At 50.0% G+C, this 22,329-nt stretch overlaps 1 pseudogene; it reads left to right on the top strand.

Moving 5' to 3' along the window:
* Positions 1-14,837: 14,837 nt before the first annotated feature.
* Positions 14,838-22,029, top strand: LOC127677227 (complement component 1 Q subcomponent-binding protein, mitochondrial-like; annotated as a pseudogene).
* Positions 22,030-22,329: the final 300 nt, after the last annotated feature.

Here is a 22,329-nt window from a genome sequence, read left to right as displayed (position 1 = left end):
ATCAACAGATAAGTTAGCCCTGGAAAGTTAAGGAAAGAGTTGCTTCTCAGAGACTCCGTGGGACCGTCATCCTTGGAAAATTAAATGGTCACTTAACATTTCCAGAAAACTGTGTCCTGACCACTCCTAGGGTGTGTCCACAGTGTGGAGATGCAGGTGACATCCACCCTCCCAGTGGACTTCCATGTGGCCTCTGCTCCTGCATCTGTCCTGCTCAGCTCTATACCACAGTCACTGGGCTTGGCCAGAGGCAGACTGTAGACAGGTCAGCAGCCGCAGTGTGGGAGGAGGCAGGCCTGAAGGGCTTCGTCTCTGGGACTGGGCAGTTGGAACTTGGGGAGAGAGAACAGAGGAAATGGGAGATTTGGTGTGTGGGGCCCTCAGGATACTGGCTGCTTTCTATCGGGAAAGGCCATCCTGGAAGGCAGGGCAGTGTGTGAGCACAAGCTTGGCTTCAGGAAGCTTACAGGCCGTGGAGAGAGAGGGCAGCACGGCAGATACTGTTCTAGAAGCTTCTTTGAACAAGATTGCAGGACAGTGGGGAGAGCCCTGGCGTTGTCACGCTGACACCGTGATTCCACAAAGGGCCTGGTAACAGTGATGTGGAGCTAAGCCCTCCAGGGGAGCAGACGAGCCTTGCGAGCATGGCAGGCCAGGCCGAGCACGGAAGCCAATCGGTCCATCGCAGGCAGCTAGGGAGCCAGGCGCTTTCCTGAGCGATTGTCTTACCCCCTGTTGCCACAAGGAAGGTGCTCAGGAGAGAGGTGGCAAGACAAACAGTGGAGCACTCACTGACGGACGGCCTGCCACGCGAAAGGCATATCCTCCACTCTGTGTTCTTTATTACATGATATCTTCAAAAGCAATGCTGATAGGGACGGAGGTGCGGCCCGTGCTGGAACGCGGAGCACACTCCGCTTCACACAATACGGAGTAACCAAAACTCGGTAACAGGCCGGACAGGAGCTTAGCTCATTTCGGGAGGCCAGTGGCCTGCAAGGTCACCCCAGAGCAGCACCCTCACCGGTGCAGGCCACTTCCGCGTCGATCTCCACCTGCTAAGGATCCCAGCTCCTGCTTCCAGCATGCACCCCCGCCCCTCGCCAGTCGAGGGCGCCACTAGCTTCTCTGGAGTGGTCTGGTCTGTGGTCTCTCTGTTTAGTCTCCCACTGGGTGGCCCGGCTTTCTCTTGTCTGCCTGTAGAAGCTCTTTAAGTTAAAGTGCCTTGGGCTGCTGAGCTATCTCAGCAGGTAGAGGGCTTGTCACAGCCAAAGTCAAGGTGGGAGCGAGAAGAAAACCCAAGGTCGTCCTTTGATCTTTAAATGCAGAGCAAGGGCTGTCCCACTCACCTCCAAATAAAAGTTTTTTTGTTTTTTGTTTTTTTTAATTGAAGATATTAAAAAAAAAATGAGGTTGTAGCTCCCACTCCGTGTCAGGGACTGCCTAGAGTATTTGCCTGTCAGTCACACTGGGCGGATTTCTTCCTTTCTCATAGTCTCACTTTAGAGCATGGAGGTTTTCTGCATGATTTTCAAGCATTCTTCGCACTTCAAATTTTTTCCTAAAACTTCCTTTCTACTTTTGAACATTTCTTCCTTGGTTTCACTTCCTTTATTTTGACCTTTTCTTTTCTTTTTAGACAAATTCTCACTGTTTTAGGTCTGGCTGTCCTGGAACTCCTATGTAGGTGAGCCTTGAACTCACAGAAATCCACCTGCCTCTGTTTCCTGAGTGCTGGGAGTAAGGGTATGTCACCACACCTAGCTGGGATTCATTTTGATATTTATATTTTATTTGTTTGTGTGGGGTAGGAAAGGAGGAAGGAAGGCAGAGAGGGAAAAAGGGAGGGAGGAGAGAGAGGGACAGAGACTGGGGGGGGGGGGTGGTCAGTGAGTTTATGTCCCATATGTGTGGGTGTCCACAGAAGCCAGAAGAGGGCTTCAGGTCCCCTGAAACTGGAGTTATAGATGATTATGAGCAGCCTGATGTGGGTGTTTGGAATCAAACCCAGATCCTCTGGAAAAGCACCAGAACTCCTAACCACTGAACCATCTCTCCAGCTCTAGTCCCTCTTCCCCTCCCTCCCTCCCTCTCCCACCCTCTCCCTCCCTCCCTTTCTTCCCTCCCTTCAGATAGGCATCATTGCTTTGTTTGCTTTTTTTTTTTTTAATCTTAGTGATTGTATATTATGGTTCCCATTTTTTTATGGATTCATGACCAGGCTGGCCTCGAACTCAGAAATCCACCTGCCTCTGCCTCCCAAGTGCTAGGATTAAAGGCGTGCGCCATCACTGCCCAGCGGATATGTGTTTCTTGTACTTTTTTCTTTCATTTAAAATTTGTTTTTCTGCCTGTTTATTGAAGGGGGCCATGGAGATGAAGTTGGAAGGGTGGGGAAGTAGGGAGATCTGTGGAGGAGAGACCTTGATCAGCTGGGCCTGCCAATCACCTGGCCAGATCCTCCTCGAGAAGGATGATTCACTGAAGCCCTGTGAAGGAGATGGGAGGAATAATCATCCCCTTAATGTGATCATGTATTTTCTTTCCCAGAAGCACTGCCCTAGTACCAACACTTGAACAGCTTTCGTTTTGTAACACTGCAATCTGCCAGCAATTCTGAGTTCCCCCCAAAAGCACACCTTCCCTTTCCTCCCGTCTTTTTCCTTCATGCCAAGCATGTTTTGTTCCCTGGTGCTGTGGGCTTTTCCATTCGGCCATTCAGCCATCGCAGACCTCTCCTGACAAGGCTTTCTCTCTTGCTTGTCTCCGGTTCCTTCACAGGCAGCTGCCAAGAGTAACAGCTTGCCTGTCTCTTAACCTGAAGTAAAACTACTCTCAAAAGAAGAAAAAAGACTGTGTTATGCCTGCCAGGAGGGAGCCTGGTCCTGAGGGGACTGGCGCTGTCTGCCTGCTGGTCCAGTCTGTTCTCAGAGCCTCGGAGTCCGATGGGAAGGCAGTCGGCTGGGCAGGCAGATGGCCGGGGTCTTGTCCACTAGACAGTCACTGACTGCAGAGGATGTTCTTGGCCTTCCTTTCTATGTATGCCCTTGCGGAGTGAGGCGGGTGCTGAGCGTGTGTGGTTGGTTGCAGGGAACCACTGCTCCTTCCTGACATTAACTCCTTATTGAGCACACATCAGGCTCAACAGATTTCAACAGAAACCTGCCTCAAATTGTAGAATGTCAAAGGCTCGTTCTACTGATGGCAAGTCAGTGCCACCGCCCTCAGAGGAACTTGTGATCTGTGCATGCCAGACATTCAATGAACTCAGTCACCAAAGAACTCATGGTTACCACAAAGCAAGGGACAGGCACATGGCACTTTGTGATTTAGAGAATCAGAGATGAAGCCATTTAATTCCTTCAGTAACTGATCATCTCCTTCTCCTCTCCCTGTCCCTCTTCCTCTCCCCCCCCTTCCTCTCCCTCTCCCTTTTCCTCTCCTTCTCCCTTCAGGTTCAGGAGGCTAACTGAGTTACACAGAGGATCTGTATCATCCCAATGTCACCGATTTCTTAATGCACCCGTGGATTCTTTGGATACTGGCTGTTGGTTCCTGCGTTGATTTCTGTGCTCGCTCAAATGTCCTGTCTGCTCCCTGCGTTGTGGCTGCCTCTGCTCACCGGGCCCACACGTGTGCACCCCAGGCACCGGGCCGCAGTGGAACCGTGAACCGCAATGAGACACGCTAGACCAGATAGGTCCACGTGGGCTTTATTTAAGAAGGGGAAGGGGTAGCCGGCGGGAAGGAAAGGGGGAAGAGAAAGAAAGAGAGAGAGGAAAGGAGCGCTGCTCAGTTATATACCGGGGGTGACGTAATTACAGGTAAAGGTGGGCTATGGAATTCTGGGTAAATGGCAGCCGTTGCCTTGGCAACAGACCTATACATTGCTTTGTATGGCGTCACAAGCTTTGCAGGCCTCCGGTACCTACACTGGCTGTAGTACATCAACCTGGCCAGCCTCTGGTGCCTTCAGACTGGTCAGATGCATGCAGATGTTGTTGCAAAGGTATTTTTGAAGATGAGGTTACATACATCTCGACACAGGTATTGAAAAGCAGACCACTGTACAAGTTATGGTGGGCCCATCTCATTAGTTGAAAGCTTTAAGAGACAAAGCTAGAAATTTTCCAAGAAAGAAGGAATTCTGCCTCTAGGTCAAACCTACAACTCTAGTTGTTACCTAAACTCTCAGCTGTCCTGTGTTGTAGATGAGCCAGTTCTTTGAAGTCAACCTCTCTCTGACTGACCCTACCTCACCTGCTACCGTTCTGCTACCTGGAAGGCTCCAAGCACCATGCCAGGTGGCTTCTTGACCATCCTCAGAAGTCCTGCGGCCAGCTGTGGAGGGCAGCTCCGGGAAGCTGAGGGCAATGGGGCAAAGGCAGCAGGTGCCCTGTGTGCACGGCAGGCCACTTCACAAGGTGTGTTCCTGAGGGCAGCAGGCGAGGAGCTGTGGAACCAAGTGGTGATCCTCTCCAGGAAAGAAAGAACAGCTTCCTTCGCTGAAGAAAGCCTGACACAAGCTCACTAACGACTGGGCGTGGCCACGCCCATCACCCTGCTTTTCTCATTACCTGACCAAGAAAGAGGTAATTACATAAGCCGAGCTTCAGAGCCTCCTAGAGCGTGCTGTCATTACTGTGACAGGCGAACTGCAAGGCACATTCACTGGCGTGTATGTGTGTGTGTGTGTGTGTGTGTGTTAGCCAGAGGTCAACCCCAGGTGTCATTCCTCAGTGCCATCTACCGTGTGTGTGTGTGTGTGTGTGTGTGTGTTAACCAGAGGTCAACCCCAGGTGTCATTCCTCAGTGCCATCCATCTACCTTGTTTTTGAACCAGGGTCTTACCTCCTTTGGCCTGGAGCTAGCACACTGACTTGGCTATGTTGACTGGCCAGCAGGCCCTCGGGCCCTTCTGTTGCCACCTCCCCAGGACTGGAATTACAGGCTTGGAACACCATATCCAGCTTTATTTCTATATGGGTTCTGGTATTGAACTCAGGCCCTCAGGATTGCACAGGGAGAACTTTACTGGGTAACACCCCAGTCATCTATGGTGACTGTAATGACTGCCCATTGCTAAACTATCCTGGAACTCTATCTTAGACAATTCAGAGTTTTAACATGCAGGAGGCAAAAATGTCGAAGTCCATATTTCCCTGACAGAGGTTTTGTGAAGGGAGCTAGCAGAGTCACCCAGGCTCATAAATACCCCCCTGAACTTTCTCCTGGAGGCCCACAGCCACAGGCTCCATGCACACCTTCGGCCTGTGTGCCCTGCTCTGTCTTTCAGGCCGAGTACTTGCAATGTTCCCCCTCCGTCTCGCTCCTTTCCTGAACAAGCCGATGACTCCCCGTTTCCTACCGGTGTGTATGTCAGCTGGGGGACAGGCTGGATGGAACGGTTTTGAGATCTGTCTGGATACCTGGGGAAGAGGAGTGGCAAGAAGGATAAACAAGAAATGGCTCCCAGTGACACACAGGCCACAGAGACTTAGCCATCAGCCGCAGGCACTCAGGGGGAGGAGTTAGGCCCCCTCTGCAGGCCTTGTTGCTTGTAGTTAGGGAAGGGTGGAAGTCGCCCCTAAGGCAAGGCTCTGGGCTGTGTGCTGAGGAAACCTGTACTATGGACTCCTCGGAAGGGAGCTTAGCAGGATGTTTATGTCCCCCAGTCCCTGTGCCACACAGGGCCCGTTCCCAAGGCTCCCTCAGCTTTTCATTCTAGAAGAAACTAAGAAGAGAAAGGACCAGAGTGGCAGACCCTTGCTGCCCCTGGGGCTGAGGCACAGCAGCCGTTCATGCTCCCCGTTTGGTTCATGGCGCTCTGCTCAGTGAGGTGCTTCAGTATCAGCCGGACCTAGCTCCTGAGACCCTCAGCGGTGATGATGATACCGTCCTCAGAAAGATTGCTGCATGTGAGGGGCAAGCATCTACACAGGCTTCCCTTGCGCCTGCGCCTGCGCCTGCGCCTGCGCCTGCGCCTGCGCCTGCGCCTGCGCCTGCGCCTGCGCCTGCGCCTGCGCCTGCGCCTGCGCCTGCGCCTGCGCCTGCGCCTGCGCCTGCGCCTGCGCCTGCGCCTGCGCCTGCGCCTGCGCCTGCGCCTGCGCCTGCGCCTGCGCCTGCGCCTGCGCCTGCGCCTGCGCCTGCGCCTGCGCCTGCGCCTGCGCCTGCGCCTGCGCCTGCGCCTGCGCCTGCGCCTGCGCCTGCGCCTGCGCCTGCGCCTGCGCCTGCGCCTGCGCCTGCGCCTGCGCCTGCGCCTGCGCCTGCGCCTGCGCCTGCGCCTGCGCCTGCGCCTGCGCCTGCGCCTGCGCCTGCGCCTGCGCCTGCAGCCCTATAGCAAGAGTGACTCTTCACAGCTGATCTGTGGCCACAGTGTCCTGGTGGCAGCTGTAGTTTGTGGCTCGACAGGATTTTTGCTGCATGCCTTTGGGTGCACCCCTTGTGGGTCGGCAGTTCCATTCAGGCTGTGAAAGACCACCTACCCCTCAAGCTGGGTCTGTGGGCTATGTGCATGAGGCCAGTGGAGCCTTGTGGGTGGCCTGGCTCAGCCACCTGCATCCTCAGGCCATCCTCAGGTCTTCTATGAACTCAGCCCACCTTCTGATAGACTGTTGCTGGGATCATAGGAACAGTTATTTACAAGTCTCCCTGGACGTGGAGCAAGGCGCATCCCAAGGACAAGTGACGTGTCACCTCTACTTCCGCATCAGCTGCTGACGCTGTGGCTTCTGTCCAGTCCCAGGCATGATCTTATGTGACACCTGTCACAGTCACCACAGCAGGATCTCTGGGAGGGACCCAGTGGCCCCCTCTAGGCTATGACAATATCGCATCCCTCTATGACCCCCAGGGCTTTTGACCACAGCGCTTCTCTGGCCTCATCTCTAACGCCTCTCAGCATTGCCTCTCTGGGAGCAGAAGCCTGATCTTTGACCCAGATATGTACTGTTAGTTGATAAGCTATGCTCTTTGAAAAGGAATGTGATACTGTATCACTAACCTGCACCGCAGTGTAGCCCACTGGTGCAGTAACAGCAAGCTCGTTATAAGATTGCTCTCTGATCGGAACCAAGGCCCATTTCACAGAAAACAATTTATATCTAGTACTGTAAACCTGGTCAAAAGCCCGGGCTAGGGAAACCATAGGTTCTGGTAGATTGGTTACAGATGTTGCTTTGCGAAGTAGACATCACATGCTCATCAAATCGCCTTCTTAGACATGTGTTTGCACACTAATGAGGGTTTCTGTTAGACTTCATCAGAGAGGCTTCTTTCTGTAGCAGGTAATAGTTACTGCAGACGCTCATAACTGGTCAAGATGCTGAGAATAAATGACTATTGAATGCTGAACCATAAATATCTATATTCTAAAAGCCATAAATCAATATTACCTTCCCACAGCTTGTGGAACATCACAGAAGAGGAGACAGAATGGATTTAAGAGCTGGTGAGAGGGTACAATAGTGAGGCTGTTTTCTGTGCATGGCTTGATCATTTCCCTCTTTTTTTTAGTTTTTTTGTTTGTTTGTTTTTTCCTTTTTTGTTTTTGTTTTTTGTTTTTGGGTTTTTTGTTTCTTTTTTTTTTTGTTTTTTGTTTTTTGTTTTTTTTTTTTTTTGGATTTTTTTTTTCCGAGACAGGGTCTCTCTGTATAGCCCTGGCTGTCCTGGAACTCACTTTGTAGACTAGGCTGGCCTCAAACTCAGAAATCCACCTGCCTCTGCCTCCCAGAGTGCTGGGATTACAGGCGTGTGCCACCACCACCCAGCTTTAGAAGTTATTTTTATTTTTGATCGTGTGTGTGTGTGTGTGTGTGTGTGTGTGTGTGTGTGTATCTGTGCATGGGCAGGTGCATGTAAGTGCAGACACAGATAAGGGCTGTTCCAGATCCCCTGGAGCTGGATTTACAAGGTGAACCACCTGATATGGATGCTGGGAATCAAAGTTAGGTCCTCTGCCAGAGCAATACAAGCCCTTCATCATCGAGCCATCTCTCCAGGATGGGTCCTGCACTCTTCTGCTCACAGCAGGGAGCTCCTGCAGAAGGCCATCCGCACCCTGATACGGAAAGGCAGTTCTCCCCACAAGCATGAACTCATCCTGCTACCGTAGAGTTCACAAAGACCCTCTTTCCAAATAAATGGGGCTGGTAGTGTAGCTCAGTGGTAGAGAACATGCTTAGGAAGCTCAAGGTTCTGGGTTTGATGCCAGAACCAACCAACCCACCAGCAAACCCCACCACCAAATAAGTCACAGCCACGGCACAGTGGAAGAATTTTCACATGCCCTTGGATGCAGGCGTGTGTGTGTGTGTGTGTGTGTGTGTGTGTGTACATGCACATGTGTGTGGGTCTGCTTGCATGTGACAATGGAGACACCATCTGCGATCTCAGCACTCCCTCTGCACAGCCGTGCTTGAGTTATGGTTATATCTCACCTTGCTCCATAAAAAGATTCCAGGCAATGGCTGCTTCAACTGTCTGCCAGGAGGTTACTTTCTGTTAGACTGTTTTGGGACTGACTTGATTGTTCCTGTAAGGAGACAAGTCAGCCTGGGCCTCAGACCTCAGAGTCTGGGATACAGCAGGCCCCAACACGAGATGTCAGTGCCTGCAGGGAGAGGCACCTCAGCTTCATGGGTGCCAGCCTGCCAGCCTCCAGCTAGCCACTACCAACTTTCAAATATCTCCAGACTACGGGAGACTCCAGGAGGCTCCAGGAGTCCTTGAGTCTTAGCGTCTGACCAGACAGTTCCACAGCTCTGAGAAGACCTGGGGGCAGAATGGTGGTCGGGGCGGGAGTGGACACGGCTCCACATTTAAACACATCCAGGCCCCAAATGCCTCAAGTCCCTTAGCAGCTCTCAGGAACAGAACAAGTGGAGTAGAAGGTCTCACCACGTGACAGCCACACACAGAAGGGAGCCACAAGGACCCACGGCAAGCATCAATCAAAGGCAATTTGCAGCCAATGTTTCAACAGCACCTTTGGTGCTGTGAGCTTCAAGGGTTAGTTTTAATTAGGGCAGAGTGGCTCGTCTCCAAGCCAGGCCTGGGAATTCCCAGGTTCTCACAACACTTCATGTAATTGGGCAGAGTAGCTTTCCAGGATGCTGTCGGACTGACTGACAGAGCTGGGGCTGTCTAAGGCCAGCTGTGCTCAGCACTGTCCCTCGGCCCTGTCCCTGGGGGGCGTTCATTCTGACCTGAGATGCAGAACCAGGATTACAGGAACCTCCTCCTCCTCCTCCTCCTCCTCCCCCTCCCCCTCCCCCTCCCCCTCCCCCTCCCCCTCCCCCTCCCCCTCCCCCTCCTCCTCCTCTTTCTTCTTCTTCTTCTTCTTCTTCTTCTTCTTCTTCTTCTTCTTCTTCTTCTTCTTCTTCTTCTTCTTCTCTCTCTCTCTCTCTCTCTCTCTCTCTCTCTCTCTCTCTCTCTCTCTCTCTCCTTTCCTCTCCTCCTTATTCCTTCCTGCTATAGCCTGGGCTGTCCTAGAACTCCTTACACAACCCAGACCAATCTAGAACTTGGCAATCCTTCCTCAGAGACAAATATTTTTTTGAAACAAGGTCTCACGTAGGCCAGCGTAGGCTGGAACTCATGATCCTCCTGCCTCCAACGAGGAAGACACTGAGTCCAGAGATCAAGAAGCATTCATTATAGGTCATGGGGCCTCAGGTAAGCACTCAGAACTACAGCTCAGACTGATGTCAGCTTCTATGGAAAGCATTGTATCTCCCACTTCCCAAGCTAGATGGCTCTGGCCACACCTCATGCCCAGCACAGTGCATAGCCCTGACCGGGAGCGTCTACTATGTGTGTCTGCCTGTTATTTAAGATTAAATGAGGAAATGCAGGGGCCGAGGTAAAGCCTTCGGAAGCATGAAGGGTTCACTACTATGGTGACACCCTCAAATATAAGTAACCTCCAAACCCGGAAAGTTGTACGTTTGCTGCTCTATCTAGTCAGTTTGTGTGCCACAGTCACGAGGCAGCACACTGCCCTGGAGACAGAGTCTCTGGTAAGAGAAATCTCTTCGGTTCACTTACTTTCTTTTCAGAGATTCTCTTAAACATCTGCTTTATGAACAACCTCACATATTTCTTCCACAAATCACACTCTATTTCTAACTAAGGAAGGATTCATCATGTGGCTAATTACCCAGCAGCTAATTCAATGACTATTTCTACCCTATGTGTACCACAGACTCTGGTAGACTTAAGAAAAACATTTCAGACCCCACCCATGTTAGTTTATTTGCCATGCAAACATGTGAGGTAATCAAATCAGAAAGAGAATACCTTAGCTCAGTTTCTGAAACTCAATCATAATGCATCACACAGAGGAAAGATGGGGCTTTTGCTAGGGCACAGCCTTCCTAGGCTGTCGAACCTGTCATGCAATGAAGCCAATGTCACTGTGCCTTTCTCACTGTGTGACAAAACACCCCAGAAGCAGCGTAAAGAAGGGAGAGCTTATTCAAGCTCACAGTTTAAAGGCACAGGACGGGGAAGGCTAGCAGGCTAGTGGCAGGGGCTTGAGGCTGATGCTCGCGGAACATCTTAAGTCAGGAAGCAGGGCATGCGGGGGTCGGGGGGAGGAATGGGGGCTGGGGCGGACGGTTGGGAGAGGGAGCTGGCTTTCTTCTTTTTATTCAGCCTGAGACCCCAGCCCACAGAACACTCTGCCCATGATCAAGTTGCATTTTCCCACCTCAATTTACCTAATCTGGAAAGCCCCTGCCTCCACTGTGAATCCTGAGCCAGGCAGGGTGGCAGTGGGTGGAACCGTCACCCTGCTGTGTCTTACCTTCCCAGATGGACAGCTGCTGTGCTGGGGCTCTCTGATCTTCATGTGTGTGTCACTGGGAAGGACTGGCATGACCTCACAAATGAAGGAAGCTGGGCTCTCTCTCAACTACCCACGAAGACCGCCATCACTCAGGCAGAGTCACGATGTCAAGCCAGAGTGCAGGGACTGCGCCTGAATTCAGCTCAGGGTCCTGCCTCAGAACTCTGATTCCAAAGCCAAGGATCCCATGCTCCTCTTGACCACAGCAGCCTTCCCAATCCTGCCCCCATGGTGACCTTTACAAACCCCTGCCTCCCTCCCTCCCTCCCAACCTACAGCCTCCTGTTTCTCCAACAACTGGGAAAATCGGAAGTGACAGACTTTTTTTGGTCCCACACCATACAGCCCCTGTGGACTTTGCAAAGCGCTCAGGTGGCCTTGTGGGACACTCTTCTTTTCCTAGATGCCTCCTTGTCCTACCACCCAAGCCACTGTTCCTGCTCTTTAAGCAGAACACACCTGCCCCTTTCTCAGATGTGACCGAACACTGGAAGCCCCTGAGGCTTTAGGAAGTACAGATGCCCGAAGACAAGTCGGTCTTTCCATTGTGCCCCTGGCTCCCAGCTCTGCCCCCTCCCCATCCTGACTCCACACCCCTTGGCTCCCACTTCCCTCTCTGCTCCCTTCACAGCAAAGGCTGTCTAGCCTGCCCGCCTCTCACTTCCTTCCTGCTTTTCCTCGCCAGTGCCTGCTCCAATAGGACTTCCTGCCCGCGTAACCAAATGCTATGTGGCTTCGTGGCTAAACCAACCTCCCAGCACTCCGTGGCTGGCGTGGCTGGCTGGGCCCCAGCAGCATCGACAGCTGGTCTCACCCACAGTCCTCTTCTTTGCGTGGACTCCTGCCACCCCCCACCCACATTCATGGCTCCAACCCTCCCGAGCTGCGGCTCCTGGGTGGAATCATCTCGCCAGCTCCCTTGGGCTTGAAATCCTGTCAGACCCTTCTGCCTACTTCTGTCTTGTTTTCTAGGCCTGGCCAGGCTTTCTGTTGCCCAGATCCAATCGGAGTTGCCCAAGTGTTTTGCTCCTTCAGGCTCAGATCCACCAATCAGCAGGTTTGCAAGTCCTACTGACCAAAGGTCTCCAGGTACACACCCACCCTCCGGCTGTGCCTGTTCAGTCCAAACTGGATCGGTTGCTGTTCTGTAACTGGTACGTTCCATCCCCACACTGCCCCTACATGATCAACCCACACCAGTTAGAGCGATCCCTTGCTAATCCCTACTTACAGGCTCCTCCCCCAACGCAAGCTTGTGTGTGTGTGTGTGTGTGCATGTGTGTGTGTTTGTGTGTGTGTGAGTGTATGTGTGTGCATGTGTGCATGAGCATGTGTGTGTGTACATGTCTGCATGAGCATGTGTATGTGTTGCACATGTGTGGATGTGTGCGTGTGTACGCATGTATGTATGTTTGCCTTCAGCACTAGGATTACAGGCGCGTGCACTGTAGGTACCATACCACTTAGCAAAGTGAGCTATCTCCCCAGCCTTCCACAGTGGCCCGGCCCACGTGATCCCACTACTCTGACATCCTTTCCCCTGGGAAGTCCTCCTAGACTGCCATCTAAAAAGAGAAATCCCCTTTCCGGGCATCTCCATCCATCTTTCTTTGCTTCCTTTCCCCATAGTGCCCGCCATCTCCTAATACACTACGGAACTTTCCTACATATGACGCTGACTGGCTGCTCCAAAAAAAGGTCTCTCTCAAGCCCGGTGAGGACAGAGTTGTCTGCTTTGTCTAACGCTCCAGTATCCAGTACAGGGTCTAGCTTGCTGCAGGTGGTTGGGATACGTTTGCTGGAAGAACGAAGGTGGCACATTCGTGGAGTGAGTGTTTCATGAAGGGAAAGGGGCTCTCTGAAGGTCAGCAGCTGCCATCACTAATCCTTAGCCTTGGGACCATGACATGGAGACCTGGATAACGCCCGGAAGGACTGAGCTCCAAAGTTATAATGCTATTGGAAACCCCTCTGAGGATGGAATCCCAGGGACACCCTCAGGCAGTCTGATGGACAAGCTCTGAAGAAGCTGGGATGGGAGCAGACAGCCATTGGTGCGGCCGGGTTGGTGATGGCATTCGGCAGGGCTCAGGCGTCAGATTCTGGCTTCCGGCATCTTGGTGCTGTTGCAGGGCGCTCCTAAGATCCAGACGTAATAGACAGATATAGGGAAACAGTATTCGTTGCACATCACAACACAGCTGCCCACGTAAACTCACACCAGCTGGGACTGCATGCACAGGACCTGCACAAGATCAAGCCAGCCAAAATCTCAGCATGGAGGGGGGAGGGCTCTTGAAGTCCCACCCCTAGCTAAAAAGGTCACTGGCAATGAATGGCTGATAGGTGGGGGAGATCTTCAAGATGCAGCCCCTGGGAGGCTGCCATGTCCCAGTAGGTATTTATTTCCATACTACATACATACAGGCAGCATTAAGTGTTCCAGCATATTAAAAAAACTTATCAGGAAGCAGGTAAGGAAAGGGGGATAGGGAAGGAGTTAAAGGGAGTGCATCAGAGGTAGATTTGACTTCAAAAATGCAGTAAAGCATGTATGAAATTCTCAAAAGAGTTTGAAAACTAAAATAAGGAAAAAACCTTTCATTCAATAGAACCACCCCTTCCTCTGTTGGTCCCCATTGAGAAGACACGTGGCTTATAGTGAGTGTAATAGGCATGTCACCTGCCATGGCTCTGCATACTATGAGAAGTCTTTTGGTAGCTGGGGGTGGGGATGGTGTGGAGAAGCCTGCTGATCAGTAGTCCCTGGTCTGAGCAGATCCCTGGTGATCATGCGTCACCATGACGACAGCCAGCGCCATTCCAGACAGAGAGGATTTGAGTCCCTGAGATGCAGACCTGCCGTTAGCACTTTTCAACCTCAGTCTGAATTGTGGAAACCACAACCTTTGCTCTCGGGATCCCAAGGTAAAATCCATAGAGTCACCCTCAGGAAAGGGGTGGGGGGGCGGGCAGGGGAGCAGTCTCAGCAGCTCAGACTCTCTCAGAAACACAGCTCCCTCCCCCCACACCCCTGCTTTCAGCCTCCTCAAATCTGCTTCTACCTTTTTTAGCCAAATTCTCACCCAGTATATCATAAATGCTTTAGGAATAGCAGTGTATACAGCGCGGAATGTTGTGTAAACTGAAGCCAGTTTGTTTGGCATGCATGCATTTATGGGAAAGGGTAAGGCAGAAGATGTGAGGCTAGCTCTCATCCACCACATAGCAGGAGGCACCGGGACAGAGGCACCGGGACAGTTCTTTAGTCCCCTGATCCGTCAAACAGGGAAAGTGATACTGCAGGCCTGTGATCTCAGCACCTGTGAAGTGGAGACAGGAGGATCAGGAGTTCAAGGCAGCTATGGCTACATACTGAATTCAAGTCCAGCCTGAGATACATGAAATTCTATCTCAAAAACAAAAAACAAAAAACAAACAAACAAAAAACCTAAAAAAACCAAACAACAACAACAACAAAAAAATGCCCAAACAAAATAAACCAAAAGAAGCAGCATAGCCTTGCAACCTCTGGGGAGAGGTGATTAAAGCCAAAGGCGACTGAGCATTTAGTGTGGAGACAGCGGGAGATGCTGCAGACAGAGCGGCTGCCTGTGACACAATGCACAGCATCACAGGGCTGGAGAGAAGCTTAGCAGTTAAGATCACTTGCTGCCCTCACAGAGGACCCGCATTCTGTTTCTTGCACCTGTAAGAGGCAGGATGGAATTTGCACTAGTTGGTTCAGGTCAACTTGACACGAACCTAGACTTATCTGGGAAGAGGGAATCTTAAGTGAAAAAAAAAAGAAAAGAGCCTTGGAAAGTCTCTAAGGTTTTTCTTGAGTATTTATGTGGAAAGGCCCGCCTACTCTAGGTGGCACTGCCTCTGGCCAGGTGGTCCTGGATGTATAAGAAAGCAGGCTGAACTGGCCATGGGGGACAGTCTCTCTCCAGCCTCCTGCCTTGAGCTCCTTCAGTGATGGAGTATGGCGTGAGTCACAAGATGAAATAAAGCTGTTCTTCCTTGGGGTATTTTGGCCATAGTGTTTTTTATCAAGCAATAGAATCCCTCAGACAGACGTCTTCCCATTGTCCAGTGCTGTCTTCAAGTTCTCACTGTAGAAGTCATTCACGCCCTTGATGGAGTTAGGCCCGGGAGCTGTGTGTGCAGCTGTGTGAATGGCGTGTTTCCTGGCTTCTTTCTTAATGTGTTTTTCATTTTATACAGAAAACCTGCTACAAATTTCTGTGTGTTCACTTCATAATTTGCCTCTTTCCTCAAAGTTTTTATCGGTTCTAAGAGGTTTGGCAGTGGTTCCCAACCATTTGAAGTTGAATAACCTTTCACAGGGATTGCCTAGGGCCACCCTGCATATTAAGATTCATAACAAAGCAAACTTCTAGTTCTGAAGGAGCAATGAAGATAATTATATGGTTGGGGGTCACCACAACTGAGGAATTGATTTAAAGGGTCGTGGCTTTAGGAGGGCTGAGAAGCACCATAGCAGCAGGATCTGAGAATAGAGTCCTATCAAACGCAAACAGTGGCACTCCAGCTTCCTTCTGACCAGGGTATCAGTGTCCCGCTTGTGGCTGCTTTGTCTTACTGCTCTGGCTGAGACTTCAAGCACTGCACTGAAGAGATGTGGAGAGCAGAACACCTCTGTCTTCTTTCTGTTCTGAACTAGGAGTGCTCTGAGTTTTTCTCTACTTACTCTGATGTCAGCTACAGATTTTGTGTATATAGTCTTCATTATTTTGAGGTAAGCTCCTGCTATTCCCAGCCTTTCCATGATTTTTACCATGAGGAATGCTGGATTTTGTGAGAGTCTTTTCATCTAAAAGAAGATCATGTGGTCTCTGTCTTTGCCTCTACTTATGTTAGGGATAACATTTCTTGATTTACAAATGTTGATCTATCCCTGCATCTCTGGAATAAACCAACTCAGTCATGATGAATGATCTTTTTCAGTATGATTTTGAATTCGGTTTACCGATATTTCTGTTTTTGTTTTTTGGATTTTTTTTTTTTTTTGAGATAGGATTTCTCTGTGTAGCCCTGGCTGTCCTGGAACTCACTCTGTAGACCAGGCTGGCCTCAAACTAAGAAATCCACCTGCCTCTGCCTCCCAGAGTGCTGGGATTACAGGCGTGTGCTGCCACCGCCGCCACTGCCACCACCACCACCACCACCACCACCACCTAGCTTTTTTGTTTTGCTTTGTTTTTCTTGTTTTTTGTTTTTTTGTTTGTTTGTTTTTGTTTGGGTTTACCGATATTTTATTAAGAATTTTTGCATCTCTGTTCACCAAGGAGACTGGTCTGTAACTTTTACTTTGCTGCCGTTGTGCCCTGAGTTGAGGCTTGTTCCACAGTAGGGAATTCATACCTGGCACTGTAAACATGGTTAAAACCCATGGTTTGGGAAATCATAGGACAAAGGGGGGAACCGACTGATAATTTTTTCTAAAAGGTCAAGTTATTAAACAGACTTCTAAACATATCTGTTTGTATCTATAGATGTGTGTTTTTCTCAGTTGTGGTCAGAAGAGCTGCTTAACACATGGATATTGGTGAATCACACACGTGTGGATCTGGGAACATCTCAGAAGAGGGAGCAGAGAGAACATAAGAGCCAGAGGCTGGGGAACAGGCTGTGAAAAGCTGTCTGTTGGACGGGACACAGCTATTGCACACATGAACTCACAGTAGTTGTGATTACCTGAACAAGGTCTTTACAAGATTAAGCCAGTTAAAAATTCCAGTGTGATGTAGATACTCCATCTAAGGCTGAGCATTCAGAGCCACTCATTCTCAGTTTGAAGCAATAATGAGTCTCTGCATTCACCAATACCCAATACACCAAGAGTTAAGGAGCTCTTCTGACCACAACTGAGAAAAGCACACATCTATATATTCTGAGCCCCACCCCTGGCTCAGGATGTATTAATAGCTGACGGCTGTTGGGGAAAGAAGACTTATTTTCTCTGAGGAGTGGCCACTGGCAGGTTCCCCAGTCCCCAAAGAGCAGCTCTATATCCGTGTTCACATGGGCAATACTAGTTAGACTTGGTGGGTTGAATGAATATATTAATAATTTTTGTAAAATAAATATATATATATTATTTAGGGGGACGCGTCACAGGGGTTTGTGGTGGGAGGGGCCTGCGGTGGATTAGAGGGAGCGAGCAATGACTATGGTGCAGATATGATATACACGTGATGAAGTTTTCAAAGAAATTTTTAAAATGTCATTTAAAAAAAGTTTTGGCTGCAGTCATTGTGGACTCTGGGTGACAGATGTCATCTGCAAGGCTGCTTGAGTCAGCCTAACTTGCTGCAGGAAGGTTGGAAAGGAAGGAGGAGGGTCCAGGAGGTATTTCCCATTGCACTGGGGGTCCCCTGTGCCCCAAGGCAGTAATCATGCCAAAGTCTTTTTTTAAAGAGTTAGTGTGTGTGTGTGTCTATGTGTGTGTATTGTATGTCTATGCGTGTCTTTGTGTGTGTATTGTGTGTCTATGTCTATATCTGTGTGTGGGTGTCTGTCTGTCTGTCTGTCTTAGTGGCATGCAGTTGGAGGCCAGAAGTCTTCCATCTTTCTGGAACTACTGTAGGTATAGGGAGTTGTGAGCAGCGGGGCATGAGGAATTCTGGCTCTGGATATCAGGAGCGCTATAATGAGTCTGCAAAATCCACTATTCTCCAGAACTTAAGACACACTTAATTTCCTTAGAAATTGCCTTGGCTTCAGCTCTGCTCTGACTGAGAGCTTTGAGTAGTGCGACCTCACCTGAGCACCTGCTGGGCCCTGGGAGCCCAGGAGCCTGCCTTCCCACTCCCACAAAATTGCTGGCTACAGGACTTAGCAGTGGGGTCAGGTGTGACCGGTAAGGGCCTTTGCCTTCAGAAGACCAGAGTGAGAGACACACAAGCAAACCCAGGAGGCTCTGAGAGTAAGCTGGACATAGATTTTTGTTATTGCTGTTTGTTTGTCCTAAGAAGAGTCTTTCTTTGCCCATTGTTTGTTTGTTTGTTTGGTTGGTTGGTTGGTTGATGGGCCAGTTGATTGTTTTTGTTTTTGTCTTTTTGAGGGTCTCTCTGTTGTAGCTCTAGCTGTCCTGGAACTCCCTCTATAGATCTCACAGATAAGAACAGAATTAGCTACTGAACCTTTGCAGAATTCTGATGCTGGGGTTAGTGGTCAGGGGTCAGCCAGCTGCCTGGGTGAGGGTATCGCTGTGCTCTGGTGTGCTGTGCTCTGGTTTACTTGGTTTGTGCTTTAGGCTAGCCCTCTGAGTTCCTAAAACTTCATTGTCTGACAGTCAGGACTCTCTTTCCTACCTGAGAAACTACACTACACTAGAGGAAAACACTATTAGAAACCTCTGCCCCCCCCCCCCTTTTTCCCATCTCAAGCGCAGTCCTGTAAATGACTTTCAAAGACAGACACTCTCATCTTGCCACAGGATGCTCACATAGCCTCAGGACACCGCCAGCAAGACAACCATACCAGATGTGGCCCCTCGGCCTTAGACCAGAACTGTGAGCCAACATAAACTTACTTTCTTTAAAGATCTCCAGGCCGTCCTGTCTCCTTCTTAGCCACAGAAAACAGACCAGCACAGTCATCTGTTTGTGTATCTTGAGTTTGCAGAGAACAGTCAAGGTTTATTTGGTGTTTCTGTATTCTACCTGAGTCCTCTTCTCCACTAAGGGGGAAAGGCGAGAGGGAGGGAAAACATCCCAAATGACTCATTCATTTAATTTACCCAGTCTCTCAGGATAACTTAGCTTCACACACACACAGGTTAAGTACGAAGACAGAAACTCTCAGCAAGGGCTGTGGGTATAGCTTAGTGGTCGAGCCCTGGCTGGCCCCCCCACACCCCTCACACCTCACCCCCACCCCCCACCCCCGAGCACTCAGTCACTTCCCAGGCTCCATTATGCTCAGACTGTATCCTGGCCTCTCCTTTCAAGCACACCCCTCCTTTACTTTTACAACTGACCATATATTTCCCAACTTTAATCCACATGTTCAGACTCATTTGTCTGAAGCCTGTTTTCTAGTAGATTCCTTAGAGAGCAGAAGGGAACACAACTTCTCAAGTTTGCCCATGCTAATAGGATGCACTCTGTTGTTTTACATAAAGTTCTTCAGCATGCATAGGATCTGGCTTCCACGCCAGACCAAAACAACAAACCAAGTGTGATGGTTTGAATGTGACATATCCCCCGGTGACTCATGTATTTGAACACTTGGTCCCCAGTTGTTATGTAGCCCAGTTGGGGACACTGTTGGGCAAGGTTTAGGAGGTGTAGCCTTGCTGGAGGAAGGATGTCACTGGGGCAGGCTGGGAGAGTCCAGGCCTTCCTGTCTTCCGGTTTGCTCTCTCTGATTCACGCTGTAGCTAAAGATGAGTTCTCAGCTTCCTGCTTTCTCTGCCAAACCTGACACTTAAGGCCATGCCTTGCCACTAAGATGGCCTTTTATAGAACCATTAGCCCAAGCATTACTCAGGGTGTGCTATCATAGAAACAGAAAAGCAACCAAGACTCCAAACATGTTCTTTACGTGGAAAGGATCTTTTAAACTCTGTATGAAATCCTCAGAGCTGGGTGTAGCAGTGCAAATCTGTAAGCCCAGGCCTCAGGAGGCTAAGGCGTGAGGATCCTTATGGGTCTGAGGCCTGGGCTACAGAGCAAGTTCTAGGTCACACAAGACTACAGAGGAGGACTCTGTCTCAATAAAGGAGGAGGAAGAGGAGGAAAAGGAGATGATCCTTGGTTTCTATTTCCTCCAAGAGCCTTAACTCTGTTATCTTCCGTACAGAGTATTGCTGTTAAAGACTCTGATAATGGACTCTCTCTCTTCAGTTTGTGTAATCAGTTTCTGGTGTTGACCTTTAGAGCTCACAGTCACCACGTGCCCTCTTGCAGTGCGGTCACTGAAATGTTTGGGGGCGTGCCCACACCCTGGGCGCCACTGCTGCGGGCTGTCCAGCCGCTGCAGCCCACGTCCCAGCCGTGACTCACAGGACCTCTTTTGGCTTGCTGCAGCCCCTGACCCCTGCACACTGAAGGAGTGTGCACACCTTTGCTAACATCTTGACTGATGAAATTAAGAAAGAAAAGAAAATCTAGAAGCTTAAGTCCTTTCCCAGATGTCTGGAGATTCAGAGTTGGGAGTGAATGGGATGGAGGCAAAATCACTGGGCAAAGTTGCTGGAGGAAAGATCCCCGTTGCTTTCCATGTTAACAATGGCATCCCTCCAACATTTGGTGGCGAGGCAGGGCCCTCACGGGGCAGGAGGCTAAAGAACAAAACCCAGGGGCTGGAGAGATGGCTCAGGAGTTAAGAGCACTGACTACTCTTCCAGAGGTCCTGAGTTCAAATCCTAGCAACCACATGGTGGCTCACAACCATCTGTAATGGGAGCCAATGACCTCTTCTTGTGTGTCTGAAGACATGACAGTGTACTAATATACTTAAATTAAATAAAATCTTTACCAAAAAAAACAACAACAGAAGCCAGAACTATATGAAGTCCCAATTTTGTGGTAGAAGTCACAGAGTGATGGTAAGGAGACTTGTTTTGCAGAGCCACCATCCTGATGAGATCAGACAAAAAGAGGAGGCTGGGAGTGATGTTCCCTCCATCACAGAAGTCAGCTGTCAGGCCACCAGTGATTCTGAATGGAAAGATGATAACTAGACACTCAACACAGATTCCCAGGACTGGGCCTCGTCTGACCACCTAATGGATTTCTTCTTGAACCAAGGGATGCACAACACTTTTGAGGGTATGGTCCTAGAACACCAACAAGTTTTGCCAAGAGCCAATAGAGCTGTCAGAACAGAAGACCTTAATTCTCATGGCAGTTTTGGCTAATGAACAAAAGCTACTGTGACATCAGAATCACGCTTTGAAACAGCTGCCTGATGTGACAGGAGGAAAAAGCAGAATTAAGCTCTTGCTGCTCCATCTCCACTCACTGCCCCCTTGACCTGACGTTAAGTCATGCAGCCAGGCATGCGCAAAGCCAGCATCTGCACCTCTCCTGATGCCAGAGTCCCCTTTCTCCCCACCTGCTTTAAGTAACTGCCCTGGCCGTGGCAATTTCCAGCTTTAAGAGTGAAATCTGGCCGGGCAGTGGTGGCGCACGCCTTTAATCCCAGCACTTGGGAGGCAGAGGCAGGCAGATTTCTGACTTCGAGGCCAGCCTGGTCTACAGAGTGAGTTTTAAGACAGCCAGGGCTACATAAAGAAAACCTTTTTCAAAAAACCAAAAACCAAAACCAAAAAAAACCCCAAAAGAGTGAAATCTGTTTCTCTCATTAAACCAATCTGTGTGTGCACTGTTGTAAGGGGCTATCAACTTAAGAACAAATCAAACTCCCCTGAGCAAACAAACTTCTAGGACCCCCAGTGACACTTTTAATTCATGGTTTGAACAGGAATCTCTGGGTCACTCCCAGCTTTTCCGCACATGCTAAAACCCCCAACTGGAAACTGAAGAACAGAGAGCCACTGTGCCACAGAGGGAAACGCTGGAACTCCCAACAGAGATGTGGCTTCTTCTCATCCCTTTGAGATTCCGGAAGTTACCAGGAGTCCTTGTTGTTCTTGGCACATAGCCATGTGCCTCCGATCCCTCATCTTCACAGGTGCTCTCCCTCTGTGTCTGTGTCTATACCCAAACATCTTCTTCTAAGGATACTGGTCATACTGGGCCATGATGTTGCAGACTGACCTCTCCTGAACTCATCATAGCTGCTCTGTTTCCTTACAGAGTCACATTCTCCAGTAGTGGGCATGCAACTTCCAGTGCATCTTTTAGGGGATGTAAGTGACCCCCTGATACTTCCTTTTCTCCCACATTAGTGGGCAATCTTTTTGCCCTTTTGCTTTATAGGAGAAATGGGAGACCCAGAGAGCCCTTGTCACATCTGTGTTTCCTAGAAGCCTTAAGGCAACTGGGGGTAGACACAACACTGTGGTCTAAAGCGGGAGCAAGAGGAGGCTTCCTTGAAGGTGGAGGTAGCTGGGTTCCATAGTACAGCAGCTGCTCTGCTCATGACTGTTCATGGCTCTGTCCTCTGCTCCCTCAGATCCCTGTTTTCTGGGCAACCAGGAAGTGATGAGTGCCACTGAGTGTGGAGAGTCTATTTCATGACTCATGTCCCACTATCTCTGTCTTTGGAAATAGTGTATGTGATTTAGAAGTTAAGAGGAAGACAAGGACACTGGAAGAGTCAGCAGATGGCTATGGCTCCCCTCATGCAAGTTAGGGGAAGAATCTCCATGGGCCCTCAGCACCCTCCACTAGGCCACAGAGATGACTAGACAGCGGGAAACGTCTGCTAGCTTAACAGTGTGAGGGGCATTAGTCAGCACAGCACCAGCTTTCTGATCTGAGTGGAGGACATGGTGATGCCACGTAGTGTTGCTTAAGATTGAGAAGAGGTCTGTACCT

This window comes from Apodemus sylvaticus, chromosome 2 (genome assembly GCF_947179515.1).
Source record: "Apodemus sylvaticus chromosome 2, mApoSyl1.1, whole genome shotgun sequence".
Classification (NCBI taxonomy): domain Eukaryota; kingdom Metazoa; phylum Chordata; class Mammalia; order Rodentia; family Muridae; genus Apodemus; species Apodemus sylvaticus.
The sequence above is the reverse complement of the archived record's forward strand: the minus strand, read 5'-3'. Positions and strand labels throughout refer to the sequence as shown.